The sequence below is a fragment of the Heliangelus exortis genome, chromosome 12 (genome assembly GCF_036169615.1).
Source record: "Heliangelus exortis chromosome 12, bHelExo1.hap1, whole genome shotgun sequence".
NCBI lineage: Eukaryota > Metazoa > Chordata > Aves > Apodiformes > Trochilidae > Heliangelus > Heliangelus exortis.
In genome coordinates, this window is record NC_092433.1 from 2,968,210 (window position 1) to 2,987,334 (window position 19,125).

General features: G+C 40.5%; 1 long non-coding RNA gene across 1 annotated transcript; it reads left to right on the top strand.

Moving 5' to 3' along the window:
• Window positions 1-191: 191 nt before the first annotated feature.
• Window positions 192-18,922, top strand: LOC139801377 (uncharacterized). Its single transcript, XR_011728179.1, has 3 exons — window positions 192-491; window positions 2,500-2,603; window positions 16,724-18,922. It is a non-coding gene; the product is annotated as an uncharacterized lncRNA (long non-coding RNA).
• Window positions 18,923-19,125: the final 203 nt, after the last annotated feature.

Consider the following 19,125-nt stretch of genomic DNA (forward strand, 5'->3'; position numbering starts at 1 on the left):
GGCGCCCGCAGCGCTGCCGCCAGCCCCGCCGTTCAGCCCTGCCTGGGATCAGTCTCTTGGGGGTTTTTTTGAGGATGAAGCGAGCGGGGCAGAGGGGCAGCGAGTCCACTCTGGGGGCTGTGTGTGCGCACCCCGCACCCCGCCTCAGCCTTCAGCCCTCACCTCAGCCCTCAGTCCGCCTCAGCCCTCACCTCAGCCCTCAGTCCGCCTCAGCCCTCATCCCTCCCTGTGCACAGGCGCTCCCCGCTCCTGGAGGGGACTGGCAGAAATTCCCCAGGTGCTGAGTGGGCAGGGGTGGGAGCTGCTGGGAAAGGTTTCTGGGGGAGAACTTTGAAAAATGTTGTGCGGGCAGCGGTGTTGCGGTGGGGAGCAGGGAGCGGCTGTCAGACCCAAGCCGGAGGTGCTGGTTCGGTGCTGAGGGCCCAGGGACTGCCCGGTACCAGCAGCACCTCTTCCAGCCCAGGCTCTGAAAATCTCCAGCTTGTTAAATGGTAAGAGATTTACCGGCCCGGAACAAAACTTCTAAGCCATTGCAAAAGAAAACATTTCTCCCAGAACTTTTTTTGTTTTTGTTTTTTAAACAGTGTACATGTATGCATTTACAGTCATATAAATTGCATTAATTGAATAAGCACTATTCTAAAAAGAGCCCCCAGCGAATTTCCCTCAGCCTCATTTGGGATTTCTCTACAGAAGAAGAATTATTCTGATATAAACCAAGGCTTGAGTTCAGCTGAAGTCACATTAACCCCTTCGAGGCACAGCAAGGGCAAGAAGAAAAGCAGCACTGCTGCCTCTCCTAAGCACCAAATAAGAAAGAAAAAACACATAGGAAGTCTGTAGCTGCTGGTGCCTCCAGAAAGAGGTGTGGTTGGCAGGTAATGGGAGATTGAAATAAGGATGGTAACCAGGAGCTCTAGAGGGCTGAAACAGAAATCTCCACATCTCTAGAACACAGCAGTTCAGTACTTTATAGTTCCAGAAGTTCTATTACACTTCTTTCAGTGTAATAATACCTTTAGTTTAGAGGATATTGCTAAGAGAGAGACTTAACTTCCACAAGACAAACCACATGGAGGTTTCAACTTTTCTATTATGAAAAGTGCTCCTTCTCTTCTTTATCGTTTCCCCATTGCCATGGGCTCCCACCTACCAAAAAAACCCAGGAAAATAAATCCAGGCCAAGCTGGGATCTATCAAGGAGGAAATATATGAATGTGAGGCATTTGTTTAAAATTCTTTTAAAAGTTTTTCTCTTAAACATCACATCTAAACTGAAGGAGTCCTCTGGTGCACAGACTGAGTTTACATGACTGCAGCAGGAGATGGTAACACAGTAGACAGACAGTAGCACAGATTTTGGCAAAATATACAAAAAAAGCTTAAAATATTGTAAAATATGTGCATGCCATAAGATGCTTGAAAGGGGAAGAAAAGAGGGATAACCACCTCAAGAAAAGGTGGTTTTGACAGAAGACTATTTGTGGAGTTTTAAACTTCTTTTAAAAGGGTAGTAGCAGGATCAAGGATTGTAGCTGTGGAAAAAAATGACCACAGATAGGAAAGCAAGCCAAGTTGCAGATAGTTAAACAATGTGGCACATGCAAAGAAATACAATAATTCCAAGAAAGAAAAAGGCAAACAAGGAAGCCAAGCAAAGAAACTCAAACATCACAGCCTAGAAGGGAAACAAAAACTGAGTAAACTTTCCAAAATAAACTTAAAATTATTAACAGAAGAACAAGTAGCAAGAATTAGGAGTGTACTGTTGGCTAGGAAAAAGAAGAAACTTACATACACATTTTCACATGGAATTTTGGGTATGAAATTTTAGTGCCTTGTCTCCTCAGGCCAAGGATTGCTATAGAGGAATTAAAGCATTGTACTTCTGCATGTGATTTCAATATATGCACTATAAATTATTCCCTTTTTCCTGACTGACTTCAGTCAAGTTAGGTACAAAAGAAGTCCAATGTACAGATGCCATGAAGAAAGTGGCCTGAAACAAAAGATAGCAACCTAAAACTCTTTTAGGGACTCCAAATAAGAGATATCTGATTTGTGTGATGGTGCATTAACTATTTGTATCTTGTAGCTCAGCTGAAAGACTTTATCATTTCCCCTTGCCACTGAAGTGATCAAAGAATAGGGGTGGTAATGCAATTTATTTTTTGTTTGGATTTTTTTCATGCATCATAGAGTTTCACTTGTATACATTAATTTATAACAACAGAACATTCTATGTATGAGGCTGTTAATAAAGCAGTAAACTTGTTTTGCTGGGTTGGATACCCTAGCACAGTTTGTTCACATTAATTATTTTTGTTGGTTTATCCTCAACAAACTCCTTAACTTTTTATTTTAGCCATACTTTCCTCCACTGTGTTCATCATCTCTTCATCCAAACTAAATCTTGGGAGTTCTTGTGGAAGCACCACCTGAGTTCCCAGAGGCACAACACCAAGAACACCTCCTCACCAAAGCTTTGCTCTCTCTCAGCAGCCACAGATGAAGCATGCAGTGACTTCACTGCTTCCCTGGAGAAGCTGGATTCTGGAAGCAGATCCATTGAGCAGTGCCCACACTCAGGGATCTCAGAGGAGGTGAGTCCAGGGTATGAGATGGGGTCCCCCAGGTGTGTGTGTGCTGACCCCCAAGTTCTCCCCTCACTCAGCACCTCTTCCTCTTGGTGTGAAGTCAAGGCCTTACAGAATGGGCTGTCTGGGACTGCCCTGACATTACTTCATTCTTCAGGATCTATTTTTAAATTCACTTCAGTTTATTGACTGCAGGATTGAGCCAGTTTAAGTGCTTTAAGACAGATACCAAGAGCTGTCATGCAGAGTTTCTTTTGTTATGCTTTACACACACATGCTGCACACCCTGTGAGACACTGCCTGAGGTAAACTGTCCCCTACTTCCCTTGCAGTACTGCAAACATTGACCATTTCACTCTCTGTATAAATGTAAGTTATTTTCTTTTTTTTTTTTTAACTGCTTTTCACTTAAGAAGGATGTTTATCTAACAAACATAGGCAATTCCTTGTAATGTCAAGGACTATAATCCTCTACAGGTTTGTACATTCTTCCAGAATCAATTCCATCTCTTACACTATAATCCTCTACTAGGTATTTATACTGACATGGCTCTTGGGTTGTCCTTATATAAACTTAACAATGGAAAAAAAAATGATGAATTTTTTTTTTTTTTTCCCCAGAAAGTCAAAATAAACCAAATAAACCAGTCTGGTTAGGTTTCAAAAATAGAATACATGTATAAATCAAAGCACTGTATTTATTGTCTATGAAGTAGGAATGACTCTTCAAATAGCAACAAATCTATCAGTTATGATAGATTTTCAATGCAAGTTTGTTTGGAAACACTTCAGAGTAAAACCAAAACAGAGTTTCATGAAGCCTTACAACGATAACCAAGTTCTGAGGGAGCAGCTCCACAAGCAGTAAGCAATAATCTCAGTGGTTAAAAAAAAAAAAAAAATATTATATCAGCCTTTCCTCACTGATAATCTTACATGAAACATTCTTAAAATTTCCAGCCATCTCTCTACCAGTTTTCAGTCCTCCAAATGCTCCTCCTGTCATTTATGGCATTGCAGCTATCCAGTGTCCCTGGGCTTCTTCCATGCAGTGGAGTTTCTGCTTCTCCAGTTTCAGTGCAGTGCTATTTGCTTCTAGGAAAATTCAGAGGCACAGCACTACCCCATCCAGTTCTCTCAGACTCTTCTCCAGACAGGAGGAGTGAAGTTGGTTTAGACACACTAATCCACAGTACTTATTTACCAAGATTTCCTTTTCCTCTGGTGAGAAAAGAAGTTGTGACACACCAGAACAGTGGTCATAGCTTTGAAACCTGAGCTTTAAGGTGCAAGGTCCTTTTTGCAGGGACAATTGTCCCTGCTGCATGACTCAGCCCATGCCCATTGGCTCCTTTGCTGGGCTGCCTGCCTCTTTGTTTGCAAATGTACCACAAGCTGGCTGAAAAAATAAAATTAAAAAAGATCATGTAAGCCACCTGGTTTCAAAGTCATCTCTTAGATGATCTCCACAGGTATGTTGTATTTTACTAAGTCACCAAAGCTGTGCTTTTTCCCTGTTAGATTCTCAACAGAAGGACTGAGAATTTGGGTAACATTCCTTCTGTCACTCACAGAACTTAGGCCATAACAAATCAGTCACCATATCCATAGAATATCAAAGCATGAAGATAATTTTAGAATAATGTTTTCTAAATTTCCTGTGGAGATGCTGAACCAACAGGTGCTGCCTTCACAGTGAATAAATACTTAGTCTGAATAAGCATTATTTGAGCTCAAACAGGGTAAAAAAAAAAAATTAAACATTTAGGCTTGAATTTGTTGCTATTTGAACAGTCATTCCTACTTCATAGACAATAAATACAGTGCTTTGATTTATACATGTATTCTATTTTTGAAACCTAACCAGACTGGTTTATTTGGTTTATTTTGACTTTCTGGGGGGGAAAAAAAAAAAGTTTAACCACAATAAAATCTGTTTAGAGCTAGCTACTGCAGTTTAAAAATAACAAAGCATAAATAGCTTTTTCCTGACAAACATTTTGAGAACCAAGCCTGAATATATGCAGATGATTTTTCATTATGGCTGATACAGAGCTACATAAAGAGACTGATCATCTGATTTGGCATGACCTCCAGCTATGTGTTGATGATTTCTAATGTGTGGTAACAGGACTGCATTCAATACTTATTTTCTCTAGATGTTATTGTAAAATTGTACCTTGAGATGACAGCAGAGTTTTCTATGAAAAATTGAGAGTACTGCATGAGTAGCAATAGGGTAAAACAGGAGGATGTGTGTACATGCACAGGTCTGACTGCACCTGAGCATGTCTGAAATATGTGGAGGGATGGGAGGCAACAAAAGAAAAAAAAAATACAAACTTCTCTACCTTTTCAGGAATCCTAATTGTGATTCTTCAGGAAAAAATGGCAAACTTTGTTTTTATACTTTTGTGAGGGAACCTATTCTCCTTGTCATGTTTGTCTGGTGTAGAGAAACACTTGGGTTCTTTTTGACATCACCCTCTGCTTTCATCCAAGATGATTCTAAGAGACAAGGGAACCAAAGCAGTCTGGCCAGCCTGCCTCTCCAAGCTGCTCTCCCCTGCTGCTATGGAATTAGAATATAGGTATAAGGTTATAAATATAAAATATAAATATAGGTATAAGGTTATAAATACCTGGCATCACCCAAAGGTCTAGCAAGAAGGGAAAAGTCCATTTTAGCCATGTTCATTCATGTACAAAGAGAAGTGGAACTCTCATGTGCTGGGTTCTGTTACAAAAAGCTATGCAAAGTAAGGAAAATAATAATAAAAAAAGTATTTGGCTTTCAGCACAAGCCTATTTATCCATTGTCTTTCAAGTTCATCTCTAACATTCAGATAAACAAAGATAGGTGATCAAAGGCATAATTACCTTTGGCAAAGAACCCCCTGTTTTAGGGAGCCTTTGATACCTTGTACCTCAGTGTCACATATAGCAAATTGTTCTTAGATGGGGGTGGCAATTAAAAAATTATGTTGCAAGCAGATAACTTCAGAAAGAGAGTACTCATGAAAACAGGACAACAGGGGAAGGTTTTTCCTATTCAGCTGATTTAGCTTGGTCTCTGTGCAGGGTCATAACCTGTCTGTATGAAGCATTTCAGGGTATTTTCAGGTGGCAGTGGGTGCTGATGGGTCACATCTCTGTGAGAGGTGTCAGCAGCAGAGGATTTCACCATGCAGAGCCCTGGGAGATGATGCACCACTGCTATTTAAAAAAGAAGTTGCTGGTGCATATGGCTAATTTAGTCTCTGATGATAAAGGTGTGGGGTGTTTTTGTCAGGTGTTTGATGTCATTTTGTGAAGGCTTTGCTGTTGTCACAACTTCAGTTTTCTTAGACTGGGCAGTGGTAGTGGGACTGATGGTATCTACTGGGATGTGCTTTTCCTCCAATGGAAAAGTCACTTTAACCACGTTGAAAGCTTCTAATACAAGGTTCATTTGGCTCTTCTTTTTGTGAGAACTTGGATTTCTTTTTGCAAGATAATAAAAACCCAAAACAATGCTATGAGCAAAACAACTAAATTACTTCAACAGTAATTAGCAAGACATCAGGTCAAAGGAATGCAAACATACAAGTCTATTGCTATGCCTCACTGCAAAACTCCAGTATGCTGTGTTAGGAGATTTGTTCAATCTTTCAGCAATTGCAGAGAAATGAGTATCAACATGTCTGGTTATACCCAAGTATTTTTAATACTTTCAAGATGTGTATCTAATACTCAGATGCATTCAGATTAATTTATTCAGACATTCCTTAACTTCAGACTTATTTCTGGTGAAGACAGAAGCTTTCTATTAGCAACAAATTATGCAAGCCTTTCTTCTGCTTGTCACCTAATTGGAACAGTGACATAAGAACTGAAGTAACTGCTAAAACATTTTTGCTGAGACATCAGTTTTATTTGATAATAAGGCCAAATAAAAAAAGAATTTAAAAGCCCTGTTTTTCGTAAAGTAAGCATTGTTAACATCTCTGGGAGTTGAAGCAGCCTGACTCTGTGCTCACACACTACCTTTCAGACAGGAAATTTTTTGAAAGGGTCATTTTTTCCCCCAGCACACATAAAGTTGGATGAAGGGAAAGGAATAGCAAAGTCTTGATGCCAATATACAATATATATTTCCTTATAATTCCAACTTGGGGTTTGATGACTTCAACATACCACCTTTTCTTTTTTTTTTTTTTTATATATGCCATGCTGTTACCTTGGTTCTAACCAGAGTTACCACTTGCAGTACTATGGAGTCAGTGGTGCTTTATGGCTGGTTTGTAATTAAAGTTAAACCTTTCCTGAGGCAAGTCAAGTGAAACCCAAAAGCACCAGTGCTATCTGAGGAGGATCAATTGCTGAGACATCTCCCCAAGCCATACTTGACAGATACATCTCTTTCAAGACAGCCTTTTGAAAATAAACTAAGGTGGACTTTTTTTTCCCCCTTCTTTTGTGAAAGCCATACAGTGAAAAAGGAATGGCATGGCCAAAGAGACCTTGCACTGGTGCATGCAGTCCTCAGGTGCTTCACACCAAAGTCTCTTTATTCTTGACCAAACACTCTCTAGGTAAATTCTCTGACTTTTTTTAGTTTTCAGGATCACAGACTTCAAATTTAGCTATTTTAACTAAGTATTTGGGTGAAACATTCAGTTCAAAGTCATTTCCTCAAGTAATTTATCAAGTTTTCAAGTAGGATCATGCTCTTAGCTGACAAGAATGCAAGCAAAATGGCCTTTTTTTTTTTCCTAGGCTTCTTTTAACATTTTATAACACGCAGTTAAATAAGTTTATTCTTAAATATGGATTGGTGATTATAGACAGAATATTGTTCAAATTAAATCTTGCATATTTTTATAAGCAAGTTGCCAGAATATTTGATATATAGGATGCCTTATATATATATGTGTGTGTGTGTGTGTAATAAATTAAATGTCTTATAAATTAATATTTCACACATGCTTGGTTTCTATCTAGGAGAGTTCAGAATATTTCCATTGTAACCAAAGGCCTAACCTCAGTTTTTTAGCACTATCACAGCAAAGCATATTACTGAGATTATTTACTTTTCTAGCTTTCTGTATAATCACTACTCTGCACCTTTTATCTTTGACTACTTTCCTACCCACCAGATGGGTAGGAAGCCAAGATTTAGCACACAGTTTTGAGATGGGGATAAATGAAAACCCAAACCACACAACAAAAAAACCCAAAAGCAAACCAAGCACAACCTTAGAACACATAGGGATTAAGAAAAAAAAATTGCCTGTCAGTAGCTTTGGACAGGATTTACCAAATTTAGTGGGTAAAGTGACTGCAAGAAAGAAAAATTGTCTCTTACAGATGTAGCTGGCACTCAGCTTTGCTTCTGGATTCTCTCCTAGGTGGGCCATGCCTTTTAAAAGCACAAATATGTAACCTGTGCCAAGCATTAGTGCAATTTATGTTGTCATTTGAGCACACCTTACAGCAGTCTCCTGTATTTAAACATTATCAATGCAGAGCTTGAGCATCATGCACTGCCATCAGGGTAGCAATTTGTCCTTGAAGTGGTGACATCTGATATTAAAATACATCCCAGTTCCTGGGGGATCTGGAGGAGAGTAGTGAGTGGCACTGCAGTCAACTCTAAGTTAAAAACTTTGGGTTATTGTACACATGTGTGAGCCAGGATTTGGTTTTTAAAACATGGGATTTAAGAAGCTTCCACTTCCTAAAGGAGTGGGAGATGGCAGCTGGTTCATACAGCTGAAAAACACAGTGAAATCTTAGCATCTAACTGGCCTAAGGACAGACCAGGCCTATTCAAGAATAATTTCAATTTCCACAGCAATCCTAGGAAACTTTTGGGCCTGGGTGAGAAATAGGAACTGTTCTCATATTTGACACAATATCATTCACACAAAGATCACAGATTTCTTTGCTTTAATACAGGCCAAGTAATTCACTTGAGTATTTCACTTAAATATGTGGAAAATCCTGGTTTCTCTTAGGGATAGGAAATAGACTCAAGTGATTAAAAATCTTCTGGGTTACTTTTCCTGGTAGCATTTTATTGCTTGTTTTTGTAGGAAGTTAAGAATTCTCTGAGGAAAGCTCCAAGATGTTTGTGTGACTTTGTGAGTAATGGAAAGAATTTAAACACAAAATACGCTACTGCTGAATAGTGATAGGGAACAATAAATAAAAAAATAGTCCAAGAAGGATCACTAAGGCTCCCTTTCTATGAAATAGCTTTTCCTAGAGGAAGGTGGGACTGCTGTAGAACAACTTATATGAAAACATTTGAGATTGTGTTTGCCAAGGACGCCTACCATGGAATTTGGCCACAAGCCAGCATGTTCTAATTACCTTTACTTTGCAGTTCCAGTTTTGGGTAAGAAAGCACTACTTGGAAGCAGCAAGTACTGGAGAGTTTGATAATCCTGAGTAAATTCAGTTTCTGCTGGGCCAGAAACCTAAGCAGTCTTTAAAAAAAATAATAAATAAACGAACCCCAAGAACATACCCAAAATAATATTTTCTAAAAGAAGGCTTGATGAGGATATAAAATGCTAGGTAGACAAAGTTGAACAGTATTATAAATAATAATTTCTGTAGGTTCTTAAAAATCATGTTTTCTTATGAGGATAGCTGCTCTTCACATTGAATATTGCACTTCTCATGGAAGAAAAAGAAAGAACAACCATTCTGAGAAAACTCTTATCAGGGAAGGTGAGAATACAGAATTATTCTTTAATGATAACATAATGCAGTTAGAGAACTTTCAAAGCAATAAGCCATTCTTACCACAACTATTTACTACAGGGCACAACACCCTCAGTCTTAATTAGCATTTTAGAATAAATGTCATTTAAATATCAGTGTGTCATACAGAAGCAGCTGTTGATAAGCTACACAGTTACTTTCAGTCACATTAGCATCTATCTTCAAACGGCCTAAACTGCTTTATTTTTAAGCTTAACCTGGACTTGTTATTCTGATTTCCCCTTGATATTACAGGAGTAAACAAAGAGCAGAAAGGCTCCTGTTATCAGGCAGGCTTGATCACCACCTGCCTTCATGCCTTTCCCTCTTCCCCCACCTTCCCTGCTCCAGCACTTCCAAAGCTGTTGCATCACCTGCGCTGCACTGGATGTGTGCCACCCAGGGTGCTTTCCCACTGGGAATGCCAACTGCACTTATCTATTGGTAATTAAGAGGGTGAAGGGGACTTTTTGATTCATAGAAAGTTACAGAACTAGGCTGAAAGCTTTCTGCAAGTTTTTCTTCCTAGAATGAGACACGATCAGGCAGAGCTAACCCAGTCGGTCTTTACATTTCAGTAGAGAACTTCTCATTCTTTGGCTTCATTTCCTGACACAGGTGTTCAGCTCCAGCAGAAGCAGTATGAGTGCTAACCTGCCTAACAGCCACAGATGATGTGCTCAAAGCAAGTCCCAAGGCTGATAACGTGGACAGCACTTTGTGGGTTCTGGCTGGGGTTAAATGGTTGCACAGCAGCAGCACAGTTGGGCTGCATCGCTGACTGTCACAAGGAAAAAAAATACTGGGGCTTTGGTTAAGTTTTCTCTACCTCAGAATTCTTCTCTCTCAGGCTTAGGTGCAACTGTGGAACACTTGAAGACAGTCTGATTCTGTAGTGCTGGGAGAGGGACAGTCCCTCTTTCCCCTTCCAGCCCAGCTGCAGGTTTCTGCTCCTTCTCTCCCGCCGGATCCCGCAGTCATGCCATGGCACGGTGAGTCAGATGTTTGTTTTCATGACTAATCTCCCAATCCCAGCACTTCTTGAGTGATACAAGGGAAGAGGCCAGAAGGCCCAGCTTGTGGATGAGGTGTGCAGAGACTGGAATCTCCCCATTTGGCAGCAGCCTACAGATCCAGTGATTTGGTTAGTGAAATTGGAGCCGGAGCAGTGGGAAACTCAGTGATCCCAGAAAGAGTATCCTTTTGCATATGCAAAGCATATCTCAAAGGCTATACCCTCTTACTCATCTGTTTATCACACTGGCATGAGCAGCAATATTATTACACACAATCAAAGCTGAAGTTGCTAAATCAGGTGTTGGGTTTTTTTCCCTGCTGTTCATAAATTCCTCATCCGTTGTATTTAATTTACTTCTTACACTAGAGGTTTTGTCTGGTTTGAAGAAGCCCATATGACCTCTTCAAAAGGTTATAGGAATAAATAGGAAAGCAAGGAAGTTTGCTGATAAACAAAATTGTTCAAGAGAGTTGAGACTAAAATACACACATTGAAGGAGAATGGTATCAGATTATGAAATAGTAGATTACATCTCATGCAAGTGAATGCAAAGCTACAGTCTAGGAAAAGACAGCCTACATCATACATAAACAGCAAGGGGTTCTGGTTTAGCTCTTGTCAAACAGATACAGAGATGTGGGATTTACTGTGAATAGCTCCCTAAAAGTGCCATCCCTGTGCTCAGCAATGGTTAAGTTGAGAAACAATGTTAGGAATTCAGGGTGAGAGCCCAGAACAAAACAGAGGAGAGCACTTACAGCATTGTATAAATCAGGGATGTACCCACGTTCTGAATGCAGATCTGTGCCTGTGGCAGAATGTGTTTAATAAAAGGAAGAGGAGCAGAAAAGGGCAGTGGGGATGGATATTTAGTGATGTAAAGCAGCTTGTGCATGGTGTGCAACTAACTAGATTAGGACTCTTCAGCCAGGAAAATAAAAGGATGAGTTATTTTCATAAGACAAATAACTCTCACATGTCTCTACAGTCATCTTGTGGGGACTAAAAAGATAGGTTTTACTAAGGATTAGGCAAACTCAGAAAGTTGCTGCTCTGAGGTGTATTTGTAGGCATTTCCTATCCTAGGTTCTTGCAGCACTTCACAAACCACAACGAATGCAGTGCTAGATGATGAGGAAGGGTGCTGTAAACCAGCATTATAGCAATTGGTGTCAGATTCTCCTGAATCAGAGACCATTCCTCTGTTTTGGTGCATTTGAAAGTCTCATGCTTGCTGTGTGTTGCCTTCTGGGGTTTGTGTTCACCTTACTGTGACTTCATAGTTAAACCACCATAGCCATGGGCTTGTAAATTCTCATTTAGAAACAACTTACACTTTTTGACCAATGACTTCTTGTAGCTAATAGTGCTCTTTTGTTCTGTGCTCTTTTATTCCTCTTAGGTTTAGATCCTTAAAGATCCCTTCAGCTCCCTTTTTTTATTTTTTTTTTTTTTTAAGTCAGTACATGATGTTGAGTACATGAAACCAAATGCAAGCATTTCATCCTTTTAGCTGTTACTTCAAAATAAAAACAGAGATAGCTTTGCCTAAGGACACTGGGAAGAAAATTGAGGAGCAAAGGCTGGCAACCTGTCATTTCAGTATCCAGCTATACAACTTTCCTCCATCATTCTTATTGTACAATAACAATCTTCTTGGCAACAGTTATCTGGCAGTTTCACTCTGCTGCTGCCAAACACAGCTACATGAGCCATGCTAGAGCTGAACAGGATTGAAATTTCTTGCACATCAAGATTTCAATTTTGTGTTAGATGACAATTAAAGCAGAACATGTAGATGACCACTGACAGGACCACTGACAGGGTCCAACTGAACAGTTCCAGAGCTAATTAACAAAGCAGGTGCCTCCCATTTGTATAATGGGGCCTTCTCACAATTTGACCACCACATTTAGAGACATCTGTGGACTGAATCAGCAGAATTCAACTTATGTGCATCTCTGAAATATTAAAATACTGATCGTGGTGCTTTACTTTGGGTAGCAAGTACATGAAGTATGATAGAATTACTCAGCAAAGAGCCACCCAAAAGGGCTGTATAGAGTTGTCCTGAAGTAAATTGCTATTTTTACATAAATGGTACCACAGTTTGTCAAGTTTAAGTGGAAGCATCTCAGTTAAATGTAGTATCAAGACATTTTCATCTCTTTGCTGTTTCTGATCTGTGCTGATCTGATTTTTCTCAATTTCCATCCTGCATGACTAATTAATTACTTTCCTCTTAGTCCAATTACTGAAATACCAAGTGGGCAATTTTTCTTTGTCTCAAATGTGCTTGAAGTACAAGATTCTGACTAATCCCAGTTTGACCAACAGGAATAAGTAATCTATCTCTTGATACACATTACTTCTAGTTTAAATAATGCACATCTCCAAATTTGAAAAGGATTTAGGACACAAGATTTAGATCCAGATCTTTTCAGGATCCACTTGAAAACCCTTGATAGGTAAACATCTAAGATGTTAATTTCTGGAATAAATAGGCAGAGTATATAAAGAGATGGTGGTCTCAGTTTTGGTTTATACATAGGACTTCTCTTGGCAACACAGAACAGCATTAAATTGTGCAGTGGGTTTTTAAAAAAAGCAAGTTTAAAGCACAGAGGATTGTCCTTCCAGACTGCTCACAAAAGAAAAGGGAAATAAAAAAAAAAAAAGATGCAAAAATGAAAGGTAGGAAGAAGAAAGAAATAACATTTTCCCATGCAGGTATTCTGGAAAGTGTAACAGACTCCACCCAACATAGTAAACAGACAATTTACAGAAAGCCAGGCTAAAAAGAGAAGTAAAATTAGGAACTCTGCTGTCAAAAATACAGAAGTTCACTAACTTAGTAAGTGTTCAGTGTTAAAATTTATCATCCTGATTCTAGGAACTAAGTGATATGACCACAGGCTACAGAAATAGCTACAGAAGGAGTCACATGGAGTGATGTAATGTGAACATGGAATGAATCTTTGCTTTTTTTAAACTGAAAAATTTCTGTTCAGTGAAACTTCAGGGAAAGCAGAAAGCACCAGGAAGGTTATCCCTAGTGCACTGGATCAGGTCAAGGGAAGCAGCATTGGAGGCTCACATCAGTGTTCCAGGGTAGAAAAATCTTCTACCAACCTTGGAGTAACAGCAAAGGGATGCAGAGAAGCAGTGGGTAAGTTTTTTAGAATCTCCTTTTGAAAAAGAAAAATGAACCCCCAAAACCAAACAAAAAATCAGCCCTGCTACGAGCTGCAGGTGACTTATTGAGTCTTTTAGAACTGCTCTGGAATTTAAGTTAGCCAAGAAATAAAATCTGTGTTACCTTCACCTACCAGGTCAGAACATCACTGAGGAGCTGAGCAGGAGTTTGGCTCTGGACCTGTCCTAGCTCCTGGCTCTTGAAGTTCCTCATCCTATCCAGCTCCAGTAGTTCCCATTTTCTTCTGGAGTACTTAAATCTTCAAGTGTGATGCTTTCTGCCATTTAATTCTCATCACAAAGCTAGTTGTTAATAAGGAAATAATGTGGTTTTAAGATAAAATGCACAATAAAAATATGTGCAACAATATTATAGCAAATTGTAGATTATAATGTGCAGCAACTACAAAGGCACTGGATTTAAAGCAGTGAAGGGCTCAGATCTGTGGCTCTACCATCTATTTCTTAGTCAAGTCACTTAGGTGAGCAAATTCAACATGTTTATAAGAAGATGTTAAAAGCTTTACTGACTCTGAGAATAAGTTAAACATGGGAGAGATTTTCAAGAATGCCAAAATTGCTTTTTTAGTGAAAGTGCACGTGTTGGGAAAAATTGTTGCATAGCAAGGTAATACCAGGGAATATCCACTGTTAGCCACACCTGGAGCTTCAAAATCATTGATCCAAAGCTTTGAGCTTGTGCACACACACACACACACACACAGAGGCCTGTTTAGGGATTAGGTCTGTCCTCTGGAGAGGTTTGGTTGTTTCCTGTCCCTCAGTTATCCCCAAAAGATAAGGCAATAGCACATGCCATATTATTACCACCATTTTTGAGTGTACTTGACCTCGAATTGAAGAGCTCTTCTGCACCCTTCACATTTCACTCTCCTCTCTAAGAGGGGTTGGTTCTGCTTCCCATCCTAGCCCTGCTGTTGCTCCTGGCAGCACAGAAAGGAGAGCAGCTTTTCAGAGGAGTTCTGTCCTGAAATCCCCTGTGGGGCTGGAACTTCTCCCAAACCTCCCAAGACTGATACCAGCCCTTCAGCAGACTTGCAGGATTCAGGGAAGTCCCAGGATTTGCCAAGACTGTACTAGAAAGCCTGAGGTGAACTCTTCAGCTCTGCTGTGTGTTTGGGCTGTGTCTGAAGGGCTGTGACAGAGCCATCTCCATCAGCACAACCCACCTGAGCACCTTCTGCTGCTCTCCTGCTGCATCTTTACCTGAACAGCTGTGCCCAGGCAGGACCAAGAAGCTGGAAGCCTCAGGAAAACCATCTCAGAAGTTGTCTCTGTGGGACTTCAGAGACTCTCTAATACTCAGCCTTGCTCTTGGTTCTTACTTTACACCTCCACACCTCAGTGTGTGCTCAGATGGAGCAGAGATCAGCTAAGCAGCACAGGACTCCTGGCTATTACTGCAAGGAGGACTTAGTTTTATTATTTTGGAAAAGTTATTTGTTTGGTTTTTTTTGCTCAGCAAGGGTCCCTAGCCTCCTAATGCCTCAATTTTCTCTCCTTGAAATGGAAACAGGAATTCTTCCTTGTGCTTTCAAGACTTTCAGCTGGTTTATGAGACATCAACATTAGTTAGACAGAGATGTTCTCATTCCTGAGCCAGAATTCCTGCTAGCATTGGAGAGAGCTGGAACATGGATAAGAAAAACTTCTTTAATGTCTACTAACCCTGGAAAGGTACAAAAAACCCAACGACCCCAAGCTGTTTGAAGAATGAGGCACTGGAAAACAACAACAAAAAGCCCCTTTAACCCTTCAGATGGGAAGAAGTATTAAAGAGCACAGCAGGATAGAAAAACAGAACCTTCTCCTACACAAGTTCCCACCACAGCCATGAATCAGCTGTCAAAGTGTCACCCCCTTTCTGGTGGATGAGGGGGAAAGTGGAAGTCAGTAAAACCTCACTGCCATTCCTGGGCAAGCAGATGGAGTAAACTTGGCACCTGGAACATGGTTCTCCTTCATCTGAGGCTTCTGCCTCCCTTCTGCTGTGGGACATGGGGAAAAGACTCTCAATAACCAGCAGAGAAACTCAGAAGTCCATGCTCTCCAGAACCACAAACCTGCAGATCCTTTCCCACTGGGAGAAACTGGTTCTAATTTCAGTTTAATTTTTTTCCCCCCTATTCTTACCACTTGTAGCATTTGTGCTAGAAATCTGTGAATTCTTACAGGAAGAGTTTTGCCAGCATGCTTGCAGCACAACCAGTCTGCTTTTGTTGCCCAAAACACAAACAGAATGAAAATTCAGAGTTACACACTTCTCAGCATGCTGGGAGGACATGATAATATTATGAGCACTGCACTTTTCTGGCTAGCACCTCTGTTGTCCCCATAGCCTGCAGAAGAAGGAAGAAAATTAACCCTCAGCTCCCAGTGCAGCACTTGCAGAGATCCTCAGTTTCCCCACTGCCATTATTTTAGAGAGGCCATTTGGTCCAGAATTTTAAGTACCCAGTGCCAATTGGGTCACAAATCAGTGAAAAATAAGGCTGATTCCCACTGTTTCCAAGCTGTCCTGGGACACAGAGTTTTGTCTTATTTTGACTCATCTGATCTTTAATAGAGAGGACAATTAAACACTGGTGAGATGCAGCTTTCCAGGAGCTCTGGAGAACAGCAAGTGGTGGTGTTTACAAATCCTTTTTGAAGATGTATGCAGACTTTCAGTGGGAGGTTTGAAATAAAAGGTTCCATGCCAACAGCTCATCTTCAATTCTCTGGCCACATACAAGTTTTTGTTTGCATTAAGATCTGATCTGAAGCCAGTTGGATAACAGCTGGGTGGTTAATCCTGCAAAGGGAAATTCTTCCACGTATTGTTAGTGGTGTGGCTCATCCATGATATAATCTTGGTCTGGCTTGAAGAACAGACTCAAGTCCCTGACCAGTTCCTTTGAACTTGGACAGCAGAGTTTTACTAATTTTCATGGTTCTAGCAAGATCAGAAAGAGCTTCTCCTGTGCTCCAGCCAGGCTTCTGGAAACCCAGCTCTCACAACATTTTCAGCCCTGTCTGTGGAAATCTCCTTTGACTGTCTGCCACCCCCATCACCTGAGTTCATTTCTTCACAAGGCAGATGGACCTTTTTTCCTCCTTTGGTACCCAATATGATTTTTTAATTTTTTTTTTTTTTCAGCTGAGATTAAATGGGAAGCAGAGGCATGATTGCAGCCCTCGTGGGAAGACAAAGAGCAGAAAGTATCCAGAAGTCCTGGCCAGTCCTCATTCCTTCCCCCAGCCATTCCTGCAAGCAGAGGTGAGCTGGGCTTTGCTCTCCCTCTCGTCCTGGGGGTGGGCTGAAGATCACTTGGGGTTCCCCTGTTTGGGTGGAGGACTCCAGCCCAGAAGCTGCCTCAAGCCCATGGTAAGAGCAGGGACACACTGCAACCCCCAGGGGACAGAAGTGTAAATAGAGGCAGCAAACCCATGATTCAGTGAAATACCATAACTATTGTGCTCTTTCAGGAGGGAAACACCCTAAGTATTGATGAGAGATGTTCTCAGCACCCACTGATGTGAGCAGAGAGGATGGTGGAAGGGAATGTGGGGTGTTACTGAGAGGCTTCATCAGCAGGGTAGTTTCAGGAGTGCCTGCACCCCAAAGGCACTTTGGAGGCTGCATGTGCAGGAGAACTGAACATTGCAGACTCAAGTGCTCAGGGTAGTCAAGTAAATAAATATATACCCACATTCCATATGCTTTTCTTCTGTTTGGTGCTGCTCTTGGGGGATTTTGGTTCCTCGGGATATTTTGGGGTCCACCCTGTGCTTTTTAAGGCTAATTCTGCAATACCAGCACCAAATCTGTAGCTGAAGATACTCTCCAGCTACTCAACACTGAGGGCTGATGCACTGCTAGGGTAAAAAGTGCTACCTGGGGGTTCAATAGATGAAGCACAGAGGAGGTCATGAAGCCACAGGCATAGTAGGACTCAGTCACTCAGATACAGCAAAAGAGATCAGGGAACAATATACATGTTGGGTGTGGTTTTTCTTCTTTCTCCTCAGATCCCCCAAAAAAGGTTTAATTTCTCTTTTACATTGATGTCTCCAAGATCTCACAATGAAGGGAAAACTAATTATGATTGATCAGTTTTCCCCTCACAAGGCATGAAGGGGAGGGAGGAATCTGCACTTTTGGGTTCTACTTAATATGACAGGGGTTGATGCTGGGGGGAAAATGTTGAAAACCCTTGAAAAACAGGGGTTGCTGTGATGATACAACAGGCTCAAGTAGGATGCTTCTGCTTTGAAGGAAGTTAGTTCTCTGCTACTTAAACTTATTGAATAATTCAACTACATCAAGTGTTTACAGAGTGATCTGCAAGTTCTAAAAGTTTGTATGTTAGTTTTCTTCAGGTTTTACTTTTTTATCAATACTTGAATCTGAAGGGAGGACTCCAGGCTTATTGAAGCTGTAGTGATTGCACTTCACCCATTTCCTGCTTTGTGTCCTCTCACAGTGCAACCACATTTGGAATCTGCCAAACAGTTATTTCTGGATTAGAAGTTAATCATGGGCTGGAATTTTTGGGGGGAAGAGCCCCCTAAGAAATTTGCCAAGACCATTTTTGAAGCTTGTCAATGCAACAAAAGAAACGTGAGGGGTAAATCTCTTATCTGCATTCCAGGTACCCAGGTTCTGCCATAAGCAAGTTGCATACACAAATCCAGCTCTGGTGGCTGATTTTCAGTAGGTCTTCCAGCCTCTCCTGATGGAACTGCTTTATTTTTTATAAATACACATGATTAGGAGCAAGATCCTGGAACTTATTTTGTCCCTAGCAATTATCCTACATTATTTGATAATTTGGAATGAAGGAACATCTCTCATCTAAACCAGAAACTCAGTCTTGGAACACTGAAACCTTTCCCAACTAAGACTTCACCAATATAAATTAATTTCCATGCCAAGCTTTCAGCTCTGAATCTCATTTTCCAATGAAAAAGCATTTTGTTGAAAGATGCTTGATGAGTTCTCTTTCTGAATGGATGCATTTTGATTAATCACTGAGGAGGACAAGGAAATGTGTGAAAATCATGAGCTTCATCAGTGTCATCCAACAGATGGATTTTTTGCATAAGTAATTAACTTGAAAGAAATACACATAAGCATTCCCTGCTGGTTTGCAGTTATTTTCAGGGTGGTGAATAATCAAACACTGCATCTGAAAGCAACTGCAATTTATAGATGAGTAATCTTTGCATATGAATAGATTTTGATCTCTGTATATGACTAATTTCTGCTTCTTCTGAGATTAAACATCTTTTGCTTCCTCTTAGAAAGCAATTACAATCTATGTGGACAATTGCCTTTTCTTTTTTTTTTTTTTTTCTTGAAAAAAATATTGCATTTATCAGTCCTGCCCACTGCAGTTAGATTGGAAGCTGGATTTCATTCCTAATTCAGTTGCTTTTGATATTACCCTTCAAATTCCACTGGAGCAGAATCTTAAGGCCCACCAGGTGATAATTTATGGGACTCTAAGCAGTGAAATTATATGAACAGGAGGTAGTGAGTGTTTGGAATTATTTCTA